Source organism: Bos taurus, chromosome 5 (assembly GCF_002263795.3).
Source record: "Bos taurus isolate L1 Dominette 01449 registration number 42190680 breed Hereford chromosome 5, ARS-UCD2.0, whole genome shotgun sequence".
NCBI lineage: Eukaryota > Metazoa > Chordata > Mammalia > Artiodactyla > Bovidae > Bos > Bos taurus.
Window position 1 is genome coordinate 69,218,622 of NC_037332.1, and position 6,164 is coordinate 69,224,785.

Sequence of the window (6,164 nt, forward strand, 5' to 3'; positions counted from 1 at the left end):
AAACACAAAGTTGAAATTGTCTCTAAGGATTTTTGCTAAGTAGACTGAATCTTGTGGGAAAAATGAAATCTTTTCCTAGGACTTCACAGGAGTGGAAACAAAAAGACTGAGAGCTTGTGAGAAATAACTGATACTTGACGAAATGTTTGATTAGAAATAGTAGAATGCTGCAGAGTTTTTTAAAAAAAAAAAACACAAAAATGGTACATTTGGAGTATTTTTTAGAACCATATAATTTTAGGACTGCAAGGGATTGGAAAAAAAGCATCTCTAACTCCCTTATTTTGACAAAAAGAAGTAGCATTTTAAGTCATGACCAGGATCAGCTACATAATTTTGTGGGCCCAGGGTAAAGTGAGGATGGGGTGCCTCTTGTTCAAAAATTATTAAGAATTTCAAAGTGATGACACACAGATTGTTAAGCCAAGAGTGAGACCCTTCTAAGTATGGGGATGTGTATGACTACAACACAGGTCATAACCCTGTGAAGCCAGCCCTGATCCCAATATTATTAATACCAATACTTTACATTTACATGGTATTTAACAGTTTACATAGCCTTTTCACAAATATCTAATTTGAGTTTCATAATAGCTCAATGAAGTAGAATGAATTACTTTTATTTTGAAACAGTCCCCCACAGGAGTGAATTCACCAATCATGACATTCTGAATGACTAAAATGATCCTGTGCCATTCACACCATTTATGTCTCATTTCATGATGGTAGAAGCTTCTGAATGGGCTTCCCTGGTAGCTCAGTTGGTAAAGAATCTTCCTGCAGGGCAGGAGACCTGGGTTTGATCTCTGGGTCAGAAAGATCCCCTGGAGAAGGAAATGGCAAACCACTCCAATATAGTTGCCTGGAAATTCCCATGGACAGAGCAGCCTGGCAGGCTACAGTCCATGGGATCTCAACAGTCAGACATGTCTTAGCAGCTTCTTTTAGATTCAACAGACAGCAGTTAATTTCTTCATGGATACTCATTCAATGGGGCTTCCCAGGTGGCTCAGTGGTAAAGAATCTGCCTGCCAATCCAGGAGATGTGAGTTTGATCCCTGGGTCGGGAAGATCCCCTGGAGAAGATAATGTTAACCCAGTCCAGTATTCTTGCCTGGGAAATCCCATGGACAGAGGAGCCTGATGGGCTACAGTCCATGGGGTCACAAGACAGTTGGATACAGCTTGGTGACTGAACAATAACATTCATTCAACATACATTTCAGCACCTAATATGAGCTGAGCACTCTGCTAAGCATTTCAGACATCTGATGTGAACTTCACAGTAACTTGGTGAAGCATAATGCCTCGTGATTCTCAATGTACCGATGAGCACTGAGAATCAAAGAAATAAAGTTAGACGCTCAAGGTTAAACGTTAGTTAATGAAATCGTTGGGACTAGAATATTGGTTGCCAGCCTACTGTGTGGTATTAAAGTCTCTAAAATGAGATACAAAGGTAAATTTCAATTTGTCTGCTAGAGAGATTAAATTCAAATCGTAGAAGAAAGTGCTATTCTTCTTTTCTACCTCTTTTCTGAGTTTCTTCAGCTTCAGTTTCTACTATAGAAAGTACAGGAGTCTAAAGGTGAAAATTTTAGGCACTTACCTAGCCAATGAATTAAAAGTATGCTAAATTCTATTATATACAGAATCAGTTCAGTTCAGTTGCTCAGTCGTGTCTGACTCTTTGCAAGCCCATGGACTACAGCACGCCAGGCTTCCCTGTCCATCACCAGCTCCTGAAACTTGCTCAAACTCATGTCCATCGAGTCGGTGATGCCATCCAACCATCTCATCATCTGTTGTCCTCTTCTCCTCCTGCCTTCAATCTTCCCCAGCATCAGGGTCTTTTCCAATGAGTTAGTTCTTCGCATCAGGTGGTCAAAGTATTGGAGTTTCAGCTTCAGCATCAGTCCTTTCAATGAATATTCAGGACTGATTTCCTTTAGGATTGACTGGTTGGATCTCCTTGCAGTCCAAGGGATTCTCAAGAGTGTTCTCTAACACCACAGTTCAAAAGCATCAATTCTTCAGTGCTCAGCTTTCTTTATAGTTCAACTCTCACATTCATACATATTTACTGGAAAAACCATAGCTTTGAGTAGATAGACCTTTGTTGGCAAAGTAATGTTTCTGCTTTTTAATATGCTGTTTAGGTTGGTCATAGCTTTTCTTCCAAGGAATGAGCGTCTTTTAATTTCATGGCTGCAGTCACCATCTGCATTGATTTTGGAGCCCCCCAAAATAGTCTGTCACTGTTTTCATTGTTTTCCCATCTATTTGCCATGAAGTGATGGGACTGGATGCCAGATATATAGAATGAATGGATAGATAAACAATAAGGTCCTATGACACAGCATAGGGAACTATAATCAATATCTTGTGATAAACCATAAAGAAAAATAATATGAAAAAGAATATGTATATATATATATGTATAACTGAATGACTTTGCTGTGCAACAGAAATTGATACATTATAAATCAACTATACTTCAATAATGTTTTTTTTTTTTTTTAAAGAAGGAGTATGTTAAACAACCTGAGCCCTGGCCTCTTGATAGAGCACTGATTGCTTACTTAATATGCATAAGCTCTTCCATACTTTGAAACAGCCTTGCAAGCTGGGGGCAAAGCCATATAATTGTATGCAGCTAGGAGAAGGCAGTGGCACCCCACTCTAGTACTCTTGCCTGGAAAATCCCATGGGTGGAGGAGCCTGGTAGGCTGTAGTCCATGAGGTCACTAAGAGTCAGGCACGACTGAGCGACTTCACCTTCGCTTTTCACTTTCCTGCATTGGAGAAGGAAATGGCAACCCACTCCAGTGTTCTTGCCTGGAGAATCCCAGGGATGGGGGAGCCTGGTGGGCTGCTATCTATGGGGTCGCACAGAGTCGGACAAAACTGAAGTGACTTAGCAGCAGCAGTGGACCATACTGGGTTCAACCTCTGGGTTGGGAAGATCCCCTGGAGAAGGGAAAGGCTTCCCACTGCAGTATTCTGGCCTGGAGAATTCCATGGACAGTATAGTCTATGGGGTCGCAGAAAGTTGGACACGACTGAGTGACTTCCACTTTCACTTTCAGTGAACCATAAACTTAAGTCTCATGCATCATTTCCAGGTTGAAGTATCAACAAGCTCCTTCATGACTCTGGTTCTCCCTTTCTCCAACTCAGTGACCACAGAAGCTATGTATTGAGATATTGGAATCTTAACATAAAAGCATATTGGCTCCCTGGAGCACTGCTTGGAAAGGAGTTCTCAATGTGAGCAAGATACGTTTTCATGTGAAAGTCACTGAGATCTGGGAGTTTGTTGGTGCAGCAGAAACTAGCATCACCCTGATTAATGTACAGCTTGCCTCTCATTCTGTCGTTGTTCCCCTTTCCCATTTTTGACCCTTAGGGTCTATAATTAATATGTATAAAGACTCAAAATTTCTCTTCAACTGCTTTCTGTTTTCTGACAGCTGGCCAGTTTCTGCTATTTTCAAATGTTGAGGCCTCATGTTGTTTGATTTTACATTAAAAACAAGCATGACCCAAAGGCTGAAGGGCCTGAAAACATCCATGAGTCAGAGGCTTCAATAATTTCTAGTTCTTTCTAAAATACATTAATTTAGGGAAAAGTGGCTCAACATTGAAATAATAAGCAGGTGATTGTCTGTCTTACTAGTCTCAGTACTTGTTTCCAGGGAAATTGCAAATGTTTCAGCTTATTTTCTCTAGTCAGAGATGGTATAGGGAAAACTGAAAATCCCTAAGCGTGATCATCAATCTCACTTTTCAATAGCAATAAAAACAATTATTTTGGAAAAAAGATTGTATGAAATGCGATCATCACTTAAATAATGAAGACTGACTTAGACCACAAACATATAAAGGGCATGAGTTTTCCTCAGGAAAGCGGTCATCCTCAGAGGCAAAAATCTTGGACCAAAGATATTCCTCCAGACAGTTAGCATCTATGGTAACTGCTCTCAGTCCTTGCTCTGTGTGATAACTATAGCACGTGTTGAGTGAGAAGTATGAGCTTTAGAATCTGAAGAACTACCTGTTATTAGCAATGGTTCCAGTAAGTAAGTTAACCTCTCTAAGCCTGATTTCTCAGCTGTCAAGTGAAAGTAACAACCATCTATCTCATAAATTTGTGGAAAGCTCTTAGCTTGGCACAGAGGAAGCACAGAGGCACAGAGGCACAGAGGAAGTGCTCACTAAACACTGGCTGTTATTCTGGAAGATTCTCTGGGCTTCCTGATAGCTCAGTTGGTAAAGAATTGGTCTGCAATGCAGGAGACCCTGGGTTGATTCCTAGCTTGGGAAGATCTGCTGGAGAAGAGATAGGCTACCCACTCCAGTATTCTAGCCTGGAGAATTCCATGGACTACAGTCCCTGGGGTCACAAAGAGTTGGACATGACTGAGCAACTTTCACTTTCTCTGGGATGGGAATGCTTATCTTCTGAAGATAATATTAACACTTGGAGACAATAAGATGCCATTTGGAGTCAAAGCCAGTGAAATAGGACCAGACATCAAACTCACCAAATGTGAGGCAATGTAAACCTACAAGAGTGTTCTCCTCACTGGTCAGTTCCTTCTACGGTGTCAAGAAAGGAAGACCATTCTACAGCATAGGAATTCGTCCTGGGAAAATAGTTGGGTTTCTAACAGGAAAACAAGGTATTCAAGGCAGAAATAGCAGCAGAGCAAACACAGGAACAGATCAGGCAGGGAATAGGATGTGAAATAGTTTGGTTGGAACAAAGGAAATGGGGCTGGGAAGTTGGCTTGAGTTACTTTGCAGAGCATCTTGAATTCCACAGTGAAACCATTTTGCTTGAACCACTTGTCAGTGGGGAGCCCCTGAAAGTGTTAGAGTGAGGAAGTAAAGGGTTGGACTGATTGGTGAAGTACTAGAGAGGAAGGGAGCAACTGGAGGGCTCCTAAAATAACACAGGTGAGAGGTAAGTGGTCCTGCATTAGGGTGATGGCAATCAAAGAGGAGATGGATCTGTGATAAATATTCTTGACTAGGGAGCAAAGCAAAAGGAGGATAACATGATCACTAGGTGGGGATCCTGCTTCCTGAAAAAACATCGGTACCATTTACCCAACCCAGAAAGCCAGAAGAAGGGACTGGTATGGAGAAAAGGAGAAAGAAATTTGCTGGACACCATGCTCACCCTGGGATAACCACGTGTCTCTGTGGGAACTTTCCAGGAATGCAATATCAGAAATGTCCCTTGTTAAGAAAAGGGAAAGACTTGAGTGGAAGAAGGAAGAAAGGGAATCCGTGTGTGACTAATTTCATGAGTTGTCACTTTAACACCATGCTCAAATGACCTCTGTCTGGACTTAATTCTTGCGCTAGCAATTATTTCTAGTTGTTAAAGCTTTGCAATGCTTGTAGCAACTAGCCACTTGTGGGCACAGTTGGCCAGTTGCCCCTTCCCTGGCAAGGACAGATGAAACAGACCTTCTTCATAGCACCACCTGGGCACACAATAACTAATGACCATAATTTTTGCTCAGACACCAAGAACCCAGGTATGAAACTTACCTGCAGAAGGATAAAGGGAAACTGGCTGGAAACTTGGCCCGGGAAAGAAAGAAAAGAAAAGAAGTAAGAGCTATGCTTGTAGCTAGAGAGGAGGAGACTAGAAAGGAAACTAGAAAGAAGAAAAGAAGGAAAAGGAAAAAATGGGAGTGAATCAGCATCGTTTGATCTCCTTTTACATCCCAGGGCAAGTGCTGAAAATATTAGGTTGAATAGGACACAATCCCTGAGCTCTCAGTCTGGTGGGAGAAAAGCCTACATAGAAATGATTACGAGAAGCTGTGCTGAGTTTCATAGGCAAGCATATTTTGTTTTGGATAGACCCCACTTAAACAGGGGGTGGGGCACAAGGGTCAGAGAGTCCATTTGTGGGTGAGAAAACTGAGATCCCAAGAGGTTAAATAAGTTACCTGAAGTCACAGTGTGATCATTATGGCTCCATTAGTTACAAGAGACAGAAACCAAATTCAAACTAGTTCAAGAAAACAACAACAACAATAACACACTGGCTTATGTGGAAAAGTAGAGGAAAGGTTCAGGGCTTGATCTGCTTTCCCCCTGGATTCAGGTGCCCCATCCATGCCCTGTCCTTGACCCTGCTT